The sequence below is a fragment of the Pygocentrus nattereri genome, chromosome 30, assembly GCF_015220715.1.
Source record: "Pygocentrus nattereri isolate fPygNat1 chromosome 30, fPygNat1.pri, whole genome shotgun sequence".
In the NCBI taxonomy this organism is placed as follows: Eukaryota; Metazoa; Chordata; class Actinopteri; order Characiformes; family Serrasalmidae; genus Pygocentrus; species Pygocentrus nattereri.
Genome location: NC_051240.1, coordinates 9,564,410 through 9,581,596, shown reverse-complemented (window position 1 = coordinate 9,581,596; position 17,187 = coordinate 9,564,410). Strand labels below are relative to the sequence as shown.

Genomic DNA, 17,187 nt, shown 5'->3' with positions numbered 1-17,187 from the left:
ACCTTAAAATTATTTGCAAAGTTCTCGCAAGAAGATTAGAAAAAATCACTCCATCTATTATACATTCGGACCAAACAGGTTTTATCAAGGGCCGGCACTCGGCCGATAACACACGCCGACTAATAAATATAATAGACTACTGTTCCATTAACAAATTAGAAAAAATAGTAGTCTCTTTAGATGCAGAGAAAGCATTCGACAGGGTAAATTGGAAATTTTTGTTAGCAGTTCTACATAAATTTGGATTTGGCCCATCCTTTATAAACTGGATCGAAACATTATACAGTTCTCCAAATGCACGGGTTAGGACAAATGATCTTATTTCACAAAGCTTCAGTCTGCAGAGGGGAACTAGACAAGGTTGCCCACTCTCTCCCTCAATGTTTATCATCTTCATTGAGCCACTAGCAGCAAAAATCAGACAGAATGTAAACATCAAAGGAATCCAAACAGAAAAATACAGACCACAAAATAAGCCTTTATGCTGATGATGTATTACTTTTCCTCGGGAACTCACAAACCGCTCTTCTAAAGACAATCACACTTATAGATAAGTTGTCATCTGTATCAGATTACTCCATTAATTGGAGTAAATCAACAGTTTTGCCTCTGAATTGTAAATTTCAGAACATCATACCTACATCACTACAGTCGGGCAACATTAGATATCTAGGTATAAATTTTTCTCCCAGGCTGTTAGATCTGGTACGACTGAACCATATTCCTCTACTAAAAACAATAGAGGACGATCTCACACGTTGGAACTCTCTACCTATATCTCTCATGGGTAGAGTTGCCACAATAAAAATGATGATTCTGCCTAAAGTAAATTATCTGTTCTTAATGATCCCTAATAAACCTTCTATTGCTTGGTTTAAGTCGCTAGACTCAAATATATCTAAATTTTTATGGAAAAGTAAAACATCTAGAATAAGCTTGAAGACTTTACAAAAGCTAAAATGCAGCGGTGGTCTAGAACTACCAAATTTTTATCACTATTTTTTAGCCAATAGACTACAGTATGTTTCAAGGTGGATGAAATCAAACCGTTCAGACAGCCCATGGCTGGATCTGGAACAAACACTCTGTGGGAAATTGAAAATATCTGACTTACCTCTCATTAGCTCCAGCATTAAACATTACAATTGCTTTAAAAGCCTTACAATAAGCACCACCCTGATAGCCTGGTGGGAATTCTTAAAGATGGCTAAGTCTTCACTAATCCCTTGTAAATTAACACCCATTTGGAACAATCCCGATATATGTCGGAAAAAGACAGTACTGAATTTTTCAGAATGGCAAGAATAATTTAGAACATGTTATTCATGATGGGACCTTTATTTCATTTGAAGATCTTATTTTAAAATATGAAATTAGCAGTAGCAAATTTCTGGAATATCACCAATTGAGGTCCATCATACAGGCAAGATTTAATCTAAGTAATCTAAATCTAGAAATCCCTGTGTGGATAACAGACTTTCTAAACCTCTATACCCCTAAACTGTTATAAAAAATATACAAATTATTATTAAAAATTAATGATTCAATATCCCTTCCAATTACAAAATGGGAGAGAGATCTTTCCATCATCCCGGATGAAAATTTCTGGACACAGATATGTCTAAATACTTTTAAAATGACTAAAAATCCAAATTTACAACTTATACAATACAAAATTCTCCATAGAATACATTATACAGGGCACAGAATGTTCCAAATGGGCCTCAGAGAAACAAATATATGCACTAACTGTACAGGTAATTATATTGAAAATTATATGCATGCTATATGGTCTTGCATGCCTGTTCAGAGATTTTGGCAGACAATATGTGAAGACTTATCCACATGGTTCCATTGTGATATCCAAGTCTCACCAAAACTGTGCATTTTAAGTGATATAAGTGAATTAAACATAGAAACGAATATATCACATATAGTTCTTACTGCCTTATGCATCGCCAAGAAAACTATCCTCATGAAGTGGAAATCAAAAAATGATTTATGTATAACTCACTACAGAAACCTACTTCTAGACCACATTAGTCTGGAAAGAATGTCTGCTACCACTAAAAATCAATTGACTACATTTGAATCCTTCTGGTCCCCACTGATCAGCTCCATCACGTGATGGGGGTAACCGGCTGTAGTCTTGTCTTGTGGTGTACCCAGCAGGTGGCTGGGGGTGGGCTGGGGTATTTGGGTGTCTGATGGCTCTTGGACTGGAGATGGGGGCTGACGCTCTGCGGTTTCTGTGTGCGGGGCCTGTTGTTGATGGTGGGGGCCTGGATGTGTGCGCTCACGGTCTTGGGGTGGGGACCTGGGGACCCGTGGGGGTGGGTGCTGGCCCCGTCCGGGGGGCTGGCCTCCTCTGTGTGGGCCGGGGTGTGGGATCTGGGGCCTTGGCGCCTGGGGTCGCCCGTCCCCCGTTTGGGCTCCTCCCTGCGCTGGAGGGGTCTGTGCCCCCCTGGGCGCACCGCCGGGTGGTGGGGGGTCTGGGGCGCGCCGGGGTGTCTGTCTGGCATTCCAGGATTCTGGATGCCTCCCGGGAGGAGGGGTGGGGCACTCAAGTAGGGGGACAACCACATAGGGCTGGTTGGTTCTGGACCCAGGACCACTGTGTTTGCGTATATATGGGTGTGTGTGAAGTTTGTGCGGGTGAGTGTGTTTGTGTTGGTATGTATGTGTGTGTGTTTGTATTGTAATTGTGAGTATGTGTATTGTAATCGTGAGTATGTGTATGTGTGATAATTGTTGTCTCTTGTGTGCATGTGGGTGTGTATGTTTTGTGCTGTGTCAGCTGTGTGTGCAGGCGCCGGCCCGGAGCGCGGTGGTGTCCTGGGGTCGTGGCCGCTTCGGGCCCAGGGCCGGCCTTCCCTGCGCCGCGGCCGGGTGTAGGAAACCGGGGTGCCTAGTGAGCTAGCGCCAGCTGGCTCTCTTCCTCCGAGGGGTAGTTCTCTGCCTCTCGGTCTTTCTTATCCTGACCCTTCCCCTCCTCCCACTCAGTCAAACATCACACTACACATGGGGGTTCTGGGGGAGGGGGGCCCATGCTACAGTGAGTAGGGCCACCTACCTGGCTCTGCTCGCTGTGATGCGTGATGTCCCACTCCTCCCCTTTTTTCCCCCCTTACAATGACACATTTCATGACACAGTACAGTACACACAGGGCTTTGGGGGGCAGGTGTCACTCAGTGGATGGTGGGTGGCGCTGCTGATGTGACCTCACTTATCTGCTCACTGCTACCTGCCCCTCAATTTTATTTACACATTAGACATTGAGGGCCTTGGGGGGCAGCGTGGCAGTGTGCTGTTATTCAGTACTACATTGCCTCTGTCCCTCCAATTTTAATTGCACTGTAGCTCACACACATTCTTTTCATTTCACACACATATTGAGTGTGGGGGGGGGGGGGTGGGCAGGTCCTCTCACACCGGTTTGGTGCACCCTGCCTGGTGGGGAGACCGGCCGGTCATTCGGGGCCGGGGTGGCTGCCTCCCTGGGTTACCGCTGACCCGTGCTGGTGTCCGCCCGCCGATACTGTGAGTCCATGTATGTTCCGTGTGTATGCATGAGTGGGTGACTGGTGTGTGCGAGTGTGGGTGTGGGTGTGTGTGGGTGCATGTGAACATGTGTGTGTGGACAGCTGGGCCTGGGTCTATGACTTGCTGAGCCTGGACATCTGTGGTACATGGTGGTGGGCAGGAGTTACCCCTCCCCACCGCTCCCCGCTGCTTGCCGACTCCGCCCCCCCCCGGGGTATGGGTGCCCTGTGGGTCCCTGGGTGCATGACTGGACATCTTGGTGTGGTCCCCGCCCTGCTCCCTTGGCGGTTGTGTCCTGAGGGTGGTTTGGGCCTCTCTGGCATGGGGGGGGGGGGGGGTCCTGCCGGGGGTCGGCCGGTCTCGGGCGCCTGGGCCCTTGGGGGCCGCATGCTCAGCTCATGCTGGGGATGTTGGCCTGCCGGGGGGGTGGGCTGCTCATTGCCTCTGGCTCTCCGGTCACTTGCCCTTTGTCTGTGGGCGCTCTGTCTGGGGCCTCCATTCTTCGTCCTCTGGGGCGTGCACGCGGTGGCCGTCGGAGCATGTGGCCTCAGGTCTCCTGAGTTCCTAATGGGCTGTGGATGGTCCGGGTCCCCCGGGTCCTTCCCTATCTGTCTCTGGACCACGGGGGCATGGTTGCGGCTTCTTGCCCTCATTGCTGAGCACATTCCATGACACATGACACGTGAACGCATATACACACATATACACATTGCTGCAAACAGTAGAATTGTGTGTGGTGGGTGGGTGTATATGTATAGAGGCATATGTATAGATATGTAAACATGTGTATGTATGTAGCAGCAAATAGTAGAATTATGTCTGGGTGTATATATGTATATGTATATGTGAATATGTATATGTATGTATATCTGTATAATTGTTTTTTTCCCCTCCCTTTTTTTTTTTTTTTTTTAACTTACTTATCTATTTATTTTTATTTAGTTGTCTGTTTATTTACTTATTTTATTTGTTTTTTCTCTCTTTTTTTATTATTATTATTTTTTTCTATTTATTTATTTACTTACTTAATTATCATTATTATGATTTATTATTATTATTATTATTTTTTTTTTTTTCCTCTCTCCTCCCTTCTTCTCTTTCTTTCCTGTCCTCTTTTTTATTGCCTGTCAGGCCTGGCCAAACAAATAAAATAAAAACTTTAACAAGAATAGGCTTTAGTAACCTATAGAGCTTTTTCTTGTGAAAACAAATATGTTTGGTACATCAGTACATTCGGATTACCATTCCGATTGCAAAAATGGCCAGATATGACAGGTTAAAAAAAAAAAAATTCAAATTCCTTTATTGATCCCAGGGGGAAATTGCAGTTGTTACAGTTGCAGCCATTTATGTAAAAATAAACACTTTACTAATAATTTAAGACAATATAGAGAATTTACAGTATGTACACCAGATTTAAGTACTCAAGAATATAGTAAGGTGGCGGTGATATTTGTTGCACACACAATTGTTGTTATTGCACATATGACCAGCTTCATATTGAGTTTTGTGAATCACACACTGAGGGAGGAGTTACAGAGTTTGATGGCCACAGGTAAGAATGACTTCCTGTGGCGCTCTGTGGTGCATTTTCGTACGATGAGTCTTGAGCTGAATGAGCTCTTGTGTCTCATCACCGTGTTGTAGAGTGGGTGGGAGCCATTGTTCATAATGGCCCGCAGTTTAGACAGCATCCTCCTCTCCGACACTGCCGTCAGCGAGTCCAGCTCCACACCCACAACATCACCGGCCTTGCGGATCAATTTGTTGAGTCTGTTGGCATCTGCCACCCTCAGCCTGCTTCCCCAGCATGCAACAGCATAGAGGATAGCACTTGCCACCACAGACTCATAGAAGATCCTGAGCATAGCCCGGCAGATGTTGAAGGACCTCAGGCACCTCAGAAAATAGAGACGACTTTGGCCCTTCCTGTAGAGGGCGTCAGTGTTCTTAGCCCAGTCCAGTTTATTGTCAATATACACACCCAGATATTTGTAATCCTCCACAGTGTCCACACTGACCCCGCTGATGGACACAGGGGTCACCGGTGCCTTGTCCCTCCTCAGGTCCACCACCAGTTCCTTTGTCACATTGAGCTGCAGGTGGTTCTGCTCGCATATTATATTTATATGTTATTCTGCCATATTCTAGTTCATTGTAGGTTTTTTAAGATGACATTTTTTCTATATTTTTATTGACTCTTGTTGTCTGTGAAACTACATTAAGTACAAAAAGTGCTATAATAATAATTATTATTATAATAAACCAGTGTTAATTCATCAGGAGGGACTAATCACTCACTTCACGCTCATATTCCACTACAGCATAACAAAGAAATGTGGAGAAAGTAGAAATCAGTCCAATAGAAATGATCCTGTAACCATAAACATAACTGTAGCATATACACTGACACTAGTGATACATGAATCAATCACACTATAAATCTTATGACAGGTAAAACGGACATTCCTTAAATTCTACTAAATGGTATAAATATATTTTAGATAAGAAAAAGTATATGAAGTCTGTATCCCCTCAGTATTACTATTCATCTGATTGTTTCGTACTTTGATTACTGCACTACTTCATTTAGGGCTTTGATGATCACCTGATTAAAATTAAGATTAAAAAGACCTGATTAAAAAAATAACAACTCATTTAAATGTATTTTATCAATGAATGGACTTCGTGATTAGCTGGTGATTTGAATGATAAACCTAGTATGAAGGTTCTCCACAGGGGGGTGGTTTTGGCAGACAAATTGCTTTTGTGAGAATCACTGAAAAAGAGGAAGCTCACGTCTGTAGGAATATTAATGCACGTGTGTTTGTAGTTACAAATGGAATGAATTTAAATTAAAATGAAATATTTGCCGCTTTGTGTATAGCCAGTAAAATGATCTCTGTAACTCGGTCTCGGCTGAGCAGCTCAGCAGTCAGCTAACAGGCTAACAGACGACTTCAGTAATGTTCAGTTAGTCACCATAAAACCTATCAGTCATGTTTTTAAAACTCTTTTTCAGTAGTGTTTGAAAATAAATAAATAAATAAATCACTAGCATATTCAATTACTAATATACTCAAGAGTGGCAGCATTCTTGAATCTTGCCTGTGTTTATTATTATTATTATTATTATTATTATTATTACTGTTGTTGTTGTTGTTATTATTAAACATTAAACCTGCAGCTGGACTCTAATCACACTCCTGTCTCTCAGTGTAACAGTCTCATACTACCCATTACCTGGAATGATCCTGCTGTATAATAACTAACATATGGTAGCACAGCACTACTAAACTGAACCATCCGTTTTTATAATGATGTATTTTCTTGTGTAAAACGGTACGGCCTCAGCAGAATGGCCAAGAACTCAACATGCATTAAGCTGTTAGAATCTCACAATAATTCCAATGACCGTTAACCAACAGAACTGCTGGTTTGTAGCACAGGTCTAATTTAACGTTATCGCACCGGGTCATTTTGTCTGAGGCAGAGGTTACAGTACAATAACAAACCAGTGTAAACACAAATATCTTACCCTTTATTCTCTTTTAACAGTTCGATGAAGGAAGTAAGTTAATAAGAAAAGAGTAATAAAGGGTGTTAACCAATTTGCTGGCTAGCAAATAAATCTAATGTAAATGGACGTAATTAGCTTACCATGCTACATTGGTTAACATTGCCTGTTGCTAGTCCAACTACTTGAAGTGTGTAATTAAAGGCTTCTTTTACACGGCAGGTCCAAACACTTCTGAGCACAGAGAGAAACCATTCCAGCGGTGTTTCCACACAGACACAAAACACTTAAAAACCGGGCTCCGCCACAGCTGGTTTATGTAGAGCCTGATCTCTTAATATTTCCCGTTATATCACAAAAGGATTGCAAAACGCCAGATAACCAGGAGACGTGAGTGTTAGCTTAGCTAGAATGCTGCTAGCGCTGCTCACTACAGAACAGCGTCGATTCTGACAAACAAAAACTTTACTGACAAATTTAAATGAGTGACACAGCTCTGCCGAGGAAGCAAAGTCGACCGGCTGATGTTAGAGGGACAGAAAGCAGAAATTAAACTTTTTTCCTGGAGCTGGAGCCTCCGAGCTAAGCTAAGCTAAGCTAATACTAGCCGGCTCCTCTCTACTAGCTACTTAGCTCCAAGATCCAAACACCCGAGTTCAATTCGACTAACTGGTGCTCTGCTATCACAAGTATAGGCAATAAAAAAGTTAGAACAGCGAGAGCAAAGTCGACTGATTGGTGTTGGGGTGACAGAAACTTTACATTAAGATGTAGCCTATACTTTAAGATGTAGCCTACTAGGCTAAGCTAACACGACAGCATGGTGCCTCCCACTGCATTACAGGCTCGGTTCTAGCGAACCAATCGTTGAAAACACCCGTTTAGAGAAGAAAGACTTTATCTGAGAGCACAAATTTGAAAGACTGGTGATATAATGCTGTTGTACTTTATTATTACCAATATTATATAGTGATATACACAATATTAATTATTCTTTGTACTTCAATGGAAATAAATGGTACAGTTCTCATTCTTTACTCTTGCTCTTCTGCAAATGTCCTAAAATCTGGATCTACCAGTGATTACCAAACCTAGGACCAGAAACTACATCCAAGGTCTGGATTTGAAGAGCCTTTAGGCTGGCTGGAGAAAAAACACTTACTCACTCTTCTCTTCCCCAGACACGTCCAGAGCTTCAGCTCAGCCTCCAGCTCTGGCAAACCCCCGTCTTCATCTCCAGTTCCTTGTCACTTTCATTGTTCATTGATCTCCATGGGCTCACCCAGGTCTGGCTGTAGGTTGTTTGAGTCGCAAAATATTCTTGTCTAAATACAAGGCCTTCAGACTTGAAATTAGCTGGCTGTAGATCTCAGTCCATGACGCTGACTGTAATAAATCTGCCTGGTCCACCTTCATGTACTCGTCCAGGCCTAACTGTTGTTCAACCTCTGTAGGCTCACCGAGATCTGGCTGTATGTTGGGTTCCTTGCTTTCACCCAGGTCTTGATGTTCATCGACCACCATGTGCTCATCCAGGCCTAGCTTTAGTTCAATCTCCATGGGCTCACCCAGGTCTGGCTGTAGGTTGGCCTCCATGCGCTCACCCAGGTCTGGCTGCAGGCTGTTCATTGATCTCCAAAATATTCTTGTCTAAATACAAGGCCTCCAGACTTAAAATTAGCTGGCTGTAGATCTCTGTCCATGATGCTGACGGTAAAAAGTCTGCCTGGATCATTCTTGTTGTCTGGAGAACCTCTTTCTGCCACTCAAGGTTCATGCAGCAGTGCTTTTTGTAATGAGACTATAAAGTCATAACTGATGCAGCAAAGGCATTAAATAGTTTTTTTCTCCCGCTCTCTTCTAAAGTGTATTAACTCATATTTGAGTGTAGTGACAAAAAAAAAAAGCTGAAATCGAAATGGCTGAGACTTCCAGCTGCGTTACTACTGTCCCGTCCCGAACCACATACTAGGACATTTTAAAGCACAATTAGTTTACTTGCAGATTTTAACATACTCTGTCATATTGTAAGAAAACACTTGAATGCAGACAGTTTATTGATATATTGAAAATTGAAGAGCATACTGTTGTTCCTGTCTTGAAGTGATCAGTTGCTCTTCTTTCACGCTTCAGCCTCCCACAGTGCTCTTCTCCTACAGGCCCATTGGAGCTGACCTGATGTCCCTTCAGCTGCCTCTCCATACTCATCTGTGATCAGACGTACTTTTACAGCAGTGCATGAACAGAGGTCACTGGGCTGACCCTCGTCTGGTTCTCTTTGGCCATGGTGTCTTTCTCTCTCTAACATTGTGCTGTCCATTTCAGTCTGAAAGCTTCTCTTCACTGAGGCCAGTTTCTTCTCCAAAGCCTCCAACTCTATCTGGTCTTCTCTGGTCTCTCTTTGCTGGAGCTGCCGTGTCTCTTTTCGTTGCCATCTCTTAGCTCAGATCTGTCATTTCTCCTTGTTCACCTGGGCCCATTCTTCCTCTCAGTGCTTTTTCTGAACAAGCTCTTCTTTTCTTCTTTCTCCAGCTGGAGCACTTTTCTGTCCATCTCTTCCCTCTTTTCGGTCATCGTTTCCATGATGCTCTTATTCTCCAGAAACGTCCACTCCAAGCAGCCACGATCTTCCCTTTCTCTCTGGTTCAGCACGTTTCTGTCTCTTGTTCTCCAGCTCCAGCATGGTGTTCTCTCTTTCTCTGCCACTTCTCGTGCTCCAAATATATATATAGCAGCTGGGCCCTGTCCTTCTCTCTCTCCATCTCCAGCACTTTTCTCTCTCTCAAACTCCTCCTGCATCTTACTGTCCATTTTCTCTCTCTTCTGTCATCGATTCCATGGCGCTCTTATTCTCTAAAAACTTCTTGAACCATACATCCACATTCTCTCCTAGCAGCCACAATCTCTTTCTCTACTTCAGCAAATTTCTGTTTGTTCTCCACCTCCAGCATGATTTTTTCTCTCTGCTACTGCTCGCGCTCCGAAGCCATGGAGGCCTTCAGCTTCTCCAGCAGCTGGGCCCTGTCCTTCTCCATCTCTCTCTCAAACTCCTCCAGCATCTTGGTGGCCTTTTCTTGAAGGCAGGCCCGGTAAACCTTACTTTAAGCCTCCCGAAGCTTCTCCAGCTTTTCAACTATAAATCAGTTTGTTCCTTTCCATCTTCCACTGTTCTTGCTGACTTTCTCTAGTCTTTCTCTTCTTAGTTCCTCCTCCATCTTGTTCAGCAGAAAATTCTTGGACGTCTTCTCCTTCTACATATAAAAGATGTACATATGATTATTGCTCTATGAATACAGGCAATAAACAAATATTCAAAAAACAGTTTACTTCAGGAACTGAATGACTAATCTCTGTTCCACAAGCACACGGTTTTGATTCTCACCAATCTGGGCCAGCACATCAGCAGGAAACGCACTCTTCATTCTTCTGTCACTTTCATGATGAATCCAAAGTTCAGTTTTATTGATCTTGTTCTTAGCAAAGTGATACACAGAACTGTATATTAGGAATCATTTTCTATTCTTTATAACAAAAGGAAATAATTCCGTTCTGTATTTCTGAGGCAAGTGAATTTAAGCTAACAAATCATTGACCAGATTCACAAAAACTTTAAGAAAAAAAACTTACAAAAGTTCTTAAGACAAACATTAAGAACTTCATAAGAATGTTCTTAAATGCACACACACGCGCACACACACACACACACACACACAGCCGCGGGGGTGCTAGAACCTATCCCAGCTGTCACTGGGCGAAAGGCAGGATACACCCTGGACAAGTCGCCAGTCCATCGCATCTCCAATCCTTATTGTTTTATTATGTAGGCTACGTTGCATTTTACCATATACCATAAACTGTAAAGTAGGAGGCACTGGGACAGGATGCAAGTGCGAGTTGCTTTTATTTAAACACGATTCAGAGTCCAAAAACACAGTGACAGAGGTCATTGGAACAAATGAATCCATGACAAGACACAACAAAGTAAAAAGAACTTAACAAGAAAAAAAAACCAACAAGACAAACAGGCAACAGGGTATATAGACACAATGCAAGACGAAGGGGCTGAGGAAACACAGATATAAATACTAACAAAACAACAAACACCTGAGACCAATGAGAGGACGGGGCTAGGAGACAAAGAACAAATGAAGACAGGACAGGACAGGAGAGGAGCCAACAATACAACAAAAGCACATGTCAAAAGAAAATGAAATAAATGACATAAGATACAATACTTTACAAGAAAGAATTTGTATTAACTGTTGTTTCTGTTCTAGGAGCAAAATGGGGGAAAAACGACACACCAGAGTTTAAAATTTTTTAGCAAAACAAGAACTAGAGGTGATGGTGGAAAAAACAGGCAACAGAAAAAAAAATCCTCCTTCAAAAACAAGAACTGGGAAGCAAGAGATGACGACAGGCAACAGTAGAAAAACTGATAAATTTAGATGCTCACCTTTCAACTCTTACAGCCTGAGACGAGTGTAAGTCTATCACAAGTTTAAGAATGTTTTATTTTTAAAAAAGCATTCGTTCTTAGAATTATTTTTAAGAAAACAATTAAAAAAGAAAATGAGAAAATTCTTAAGAAGTTGTTTGAAGAATAACATGTATTTGTAACTTTTTTCCAAGAATGAAGTTAGGAAAAGCACACATTTAAAAAGATTTTCTTTCTTAAAACACTTTCATGAATCCGGCCCCAGATTTTCAACTTAATAACTTACTTTGATGCTACTTACTTGAAGGTATTTTTAATCGTATGTTTTTTTTGGTTTTGTTTTATGGAAAGCGTAAAATGTGTGTGCAGCCACTATTAAGGTTACAGAGTAGTAATAAAACCACAGGCAGACTGTGACATTTACAGCAATTATATTAACTTTGAGTACAGAATATAAACACAGACTGGAAAAAAACAAGATCTGCCCACATCGTCAGTAGGTGTCTCTGTAGTCCACACTGAGAGACCCACTGCTCAGAAATTATGTGAAACTAGAAGGTAATAAGTCATGCCGTCTCCATCACTGGGCTGGAAATGGTAACTAATCACACCGGAAAAGATACACTATATTTCCAAAAGTATTCACTCACCCATCCAAATAATTGAATTCAGGTGTTCCAATCACTTCCATGGCCACAGGTCTATAAACCCGAGCAACTACGCCTGCAGACTGCTTCTACAAACATTAGTGAAAGAATGGGTCGCTCTGAATTCCATTGTGATACCGTGATAGGAAGTCCAGTCATGAAATGTCCTCACTACTAAATATTCCACAGTCAACTGTCAGTGGTATTATAACAAAGTGGAAGTGATTGGGAACAACAGCACTTCAGCCAAGAAGTGGTAGGCCATGTAAAATGTCACAGTGCGGTCAGCGGATGCTGAGGTGCATAGTGTGCAGAGGTCGCCAACTTTCTGCAGAGTCAAATCACTACAGACCTCCAAAGTCCATGTGGCCTTCAGATTAGCTCAAGAACAGTGTGTAGAAAGTTTCGTGGAATGAATTTCCAAGGCCAAGCAGCTGCATCCAAGCCTTACATCACCAAGCGCAATGCAAAGCGCTGAATGCAGTGGTGTAAAGCGCCGCCACTGGATTTTAGAGCAGTGGAAATGTGGTCTATGAAGTGATGAATCACACTTCTCCATCTGGCAATTCGATGGACGAGTCTAGGTTTGGCAGTTGCCAGAACAGTACTTGTCTGACTGCATTGTGCCAAATGTAAAGTTTGGCAGAGCACTGTAAAAAATGTGACTAATGGTTACTTTAAAAATTATGTCAACAAGTGACACTAATAATATTACCTAAACATGGATTAAAATGCATTAAATAAGTGAACTAAATTTAAGCAAAAATTGCAGTAAATGATAATAAAAGCAACAGTTAAAATGTGCTGTATTTAGTAATAGCACACCACATTATGAGATAAAGTAGTCAACAAATATTGAGTAAATACAAATTAATCTGAAAATTTTAAATAGGAAAATTTTGTAATATCTACCAAGTGTCTGAGCAAAATTGCTTTATATTTACTCAATATCTGTGGAAATTTTATTTACATTTACTAAAGATCTGGTAAAAACTGGTTTATACTTACTACACCTTACTACAGGTGTGGTTGCCAGATCTTCCCAGTAAAAATATATAGTGGAAAAGTATGAGAGATTACCGTATGCTTTTGCCAACTGTAAATTTCTCTCTTGAGAACTGTTGTTTGTTTACAGTTAATTACTGTGAAAAAAGCATATTGTAAAACTGTATACAGTAAATTATTTAAAAAATAACATATACTGTTAACATAATTACAATCTATCAGTGATACACAGTATAACCATATGACACATAGTATTTTATTGCAAATTTCAACTTTACAGTAAATTACTGGCAGCTGTGGTGGCCAGAATTTCATTGCACAAAATACAGTACAACCCACAAGAAATTACAATTAGTTAGCATAGATTTAACAGTCAACAACTGCTTATGGTAAATTACAACAAATGACACCTATTACAATCCAAGACTATTGATGAACTTCAATTGAATTGATGATTAAATAAAATGTCCAGGATACCCATAAAGCTATGCTGAGATGATGAAAAAACAGCACATATCCATACATATAAAGAATATTCCACGGTGGAATGAATAACGATCATGGAAAGAATTAGCCACTTGTCCGGATAGATCAAGAATAATGAGTCACCAAGTCCAGACTTGACCGAAGAAGGTCAACACAGGGACCTGTACAATACTCTCTGTAGTCATAAAACAAGTAAAAGTTGAGATTGATGCCTTACTTCAGCATGATACATACACACAGATAAACTCAAAGCCTTCTGCTGTTAAACTGAGCTCCTATGTAGTAAATATGAGAAACCAGCATTCAGCAATACAGTTCTGCAGGTCCCTTTTATAACTGATAAGAGTTTGGAAGTGAAAAGTAAGCAAGGACACATTTCAACACTATGACTTCATCGGCATTTGTTTCACCACCGTCAACTAGTAGCCTAAATGTGCAGATGCTGCCAGTCAATCAGACACCTTAGCAGCAAGGTGTTTGCACAAGAAAAAAAATCTAATACCAATTTCCCCTGGCTTTATCTTTTTGGTCAACTTCCGTAAATGACTGGTTTTACTGACTGATATCTGTCAGCACTAAAATATTTAGTTGAGCTAACATAAGAATATTTGTGGTACTAAATACAGCTAGTCTCCATCAAACAGCATAAGAAGTACAACAAAGGTGAACACAGCAGATCAATCAATAATCTGCCACTGTTCTAAGAAATATATGCATTATCATAGATTAAGACTCTACATGCTGTATCATGTCTTGAAAAGTGAATTATTAAAGCTCACGTGTGCAGAGGTAAGCATAAACTGATGATCTGATTACTCCAGAAATCAATGGCATTAACAGCCTGCAGTGAGACTGACATAGTAAGCGTGGTACTAGTGTATGAGATACAGCAACGTTTTAATCACCTCACTGTCACTACTGGACCAAGAATAGTCCACTGATGAAGGACTAGAGTATGACCAACACAAACTGTGCAGCAGCAGATGAGATATCGTCTCTGACTTTACATCTACAAGGTGGACTGACAAAGTAGGAGTGTCTAATACAGTGGACAGTGAGTGGACATTGTTTAAAAACTCCAGCAGCACTGCTGTGTCTGATCCACTCGCACCTGCTCTGTGGTGGCCCTGTAAAAAGGGAAAGGGGGGCACTGCATACAAAGAAACAGATGGACTCTATTCTATAAGTCAGGAGTACTGTAAAAATAGCCAGTGAGCATATATGTAGAGTATGTTTGGGAGAGAGAATGAACATCGGAATCGTGCATGTTAAAAATACTCAGCTCGTCACAAAACTGTTCCTTCCCAAAAGGTTATTACAGTCAGTCATCAGTCAGTTATGAGGCATGCTAATAACTATAGTTTAAAACACTTTAATTGGAGTCAGACATATTTATCTTAGACAATTACAAACGTAGAAAAATGAGCGTCAACAAACCAGCAACATGCCAGAGAAAGAGAGGTAAATAAAAACTGCTTCCATACCTGAGAAATGCTGTTGGTAGATGTAGGAATGGTAACAGCTGCCAGAAGAAAAGATGGTTAAGCCTGAAAATGGGGACATGAGGAGAAGAAAGAACAGATTTCACAAACGTTATTGTGATATAGGATTGTTAGCATGTAAAATCATTCACAAACAGAAGCTCAGCCGACATTACTAAACTAATGCTTTAACTGTACCAGCCACTCGACATCTCTCGCACAGATTTCTGGTTTTATCCTCCAAACTCGTGTGAGAAAAGCATCGAACATGTGGTGTGTGAGCCCGTTAGCCTGCAGTCCACCAAGCTAAACTAACATAACAGACCGTAGTTAGCTAACTAGTTACTGCTTTTCTGTCATTCAAACACCAGACAGTTTCTCGACGTCCCCCGTTCAGATCTGAGCCCATCATGGTCAGCACAGGTTAATGGGAGTGAACCGGTCGCCCAGGAGAGACATTAACTTAGCCTAAGCTCGCGCATACGTAGCTAAGCTAAGCTAACTTAACTGTTAGCAAGTGATGCTTATTTTCGTTTTGACATGAAGAGTTCAGCATTCACAAGTTACAGAATGACTTCTCAACATATATTCGTTTGAAAAGCTGTTGCTACGTCAAATAAACCAATAATTTATTCACAAAACGCGAATCCAGGCGCACAGTTATCGCCTCCGCGGTGAAACGTTGGTGAAGGCTCGGAGCTCAATACCGGTAGAATCGGCTCTCCTCAATACGGGTAGAATCGGCTCTCCTCAGTACGGGTAGAATCTGCTCTCCTCAATACGGGTAGAATCGGCTCTCCTCAATACGGGTAGAATCTGCTCTCCTCAAAACGGGTACAATCTGCTCTCCTCAATACAGGTAGAATCTGCTCTCCTCAATACGGGTAGAATCTGCTCTCCTCAAAACGGGTAGAATCTGCTCTCCTCAAAACGGGTACAATCTGCTCTCCTCAATACGGGTAGAATCTGCTCTCCTCAATACGGGTAGAATCTGCTCTCCTCAATACGGGTACAATCGGCTCTCCTCAATATGGGTAGAATCGGCTCTCCTCAATACGGGTAGAATCTGCTCTCCTCAATACGGGTAGAATCTGCTCTCCTCAATACAGGTAGAATCTGCTCTCCTCAGTACGGGTAGAATCGGCTCTCCTCAGGACGGGTAGAATCGGCTCTCCTCAGTACGGGTAGAATCTGCTCTCCTCAATACAGGTAGAATCTGCTCTCCTCAATACGGGTAGAATCTGCTCTCCTCAGTACGGGTAGAATCGGCTCTCCTCAATACGGGTAGAATCTGCTCTCCTCAGGACGGGTAGAATCGGCTCTCCTCAATACAGGTAGAATCTGCTCTCCTCAATACGGGTAGAATCTGCTCTCCTCAGTACGGGTAGAATCGGCTCTCCTCAATACGGGTAGAATCTACTCTCCTCAGTACGGGTAGAATCGGCTCTCCTCAATACGGGTAGAATCGGCTCTCCTCAATACGGGTAGAATCTGCTCTCCTCAATACGGGTACAATCTGCTCTCCTCAATACAGGTAGAATCTGCTCTCCTCAGTACGGGTAGAATCTGCTCTCCTCAAAACGGGTAGAATCTGCTCTCCTCAATACGGGTAGAATCTGCTCTCCTCAATACGGGTACAATCGGCTCTCCTCAATACGGGTAGAATCGGCTCTCCTCAATACGGGTAGAATCTGCTCTCCTCAATACGGGTAGAATCTGCTCTCCTCAATACAGGTAGAATCAGCTCTCCTCAGTACGGGTAGAATTTGCTCTCCTCAGTACGGGTAGAATCGGCTCTCCTCAGGACGGGTAGAATCGGCTCTCCTCAGTACGGGTAGAATCTGCTCTCCTCAATACGGGTAGAATCTGCTCTCCTCAATACGGGTAGAATCTGCTCTCCTCAATATGGGTAGAATCTGCTCTCCTCAATACAGGTAGAATCTGCTCTCCTCAGTAAGGGTACAATCGGCTCTCCTCAATACGGGTAGAATCGGCTCTCCTCAATACGGGTAGAATCGGCTCTCCTCAATACGGGTAGAATCTGCTCTCCTCAGTACGGGTAGAATCGG

At 42.1% G+C, this 17,187-nt stretch overlaps 1 long non-coding RNA gene across 1 annotated transcript in view; it reads right to left on the bottom strand.

The window, feature by feature from the left end:
• Positions 1 to 10,182: 10,182 nt before the first annotated feature.
• The window catches only part of LOC119262926, a 40,918-nt gene continuing 33,913 nt past the window's right edge, over positions 10,183 to 17,187 (bottom strand). Inside the window, exons 2-4 of the long non-coding RNA XR_005129986.1 lie at positions 15,122 to 15,184; positions 10,444 to 10,534; positions 10,183 to 10,312 (exon numbers count right to left, since the gene is read on the bottom strand). This is a non-coding gene — a long non-coding RNA (uncharacterized LOC119262926). The remainder of the gene's footprint in view (positions 10,313 to 10,443; positions 10,535 to 15,121; positions 15,185 to 17,187) is intronic.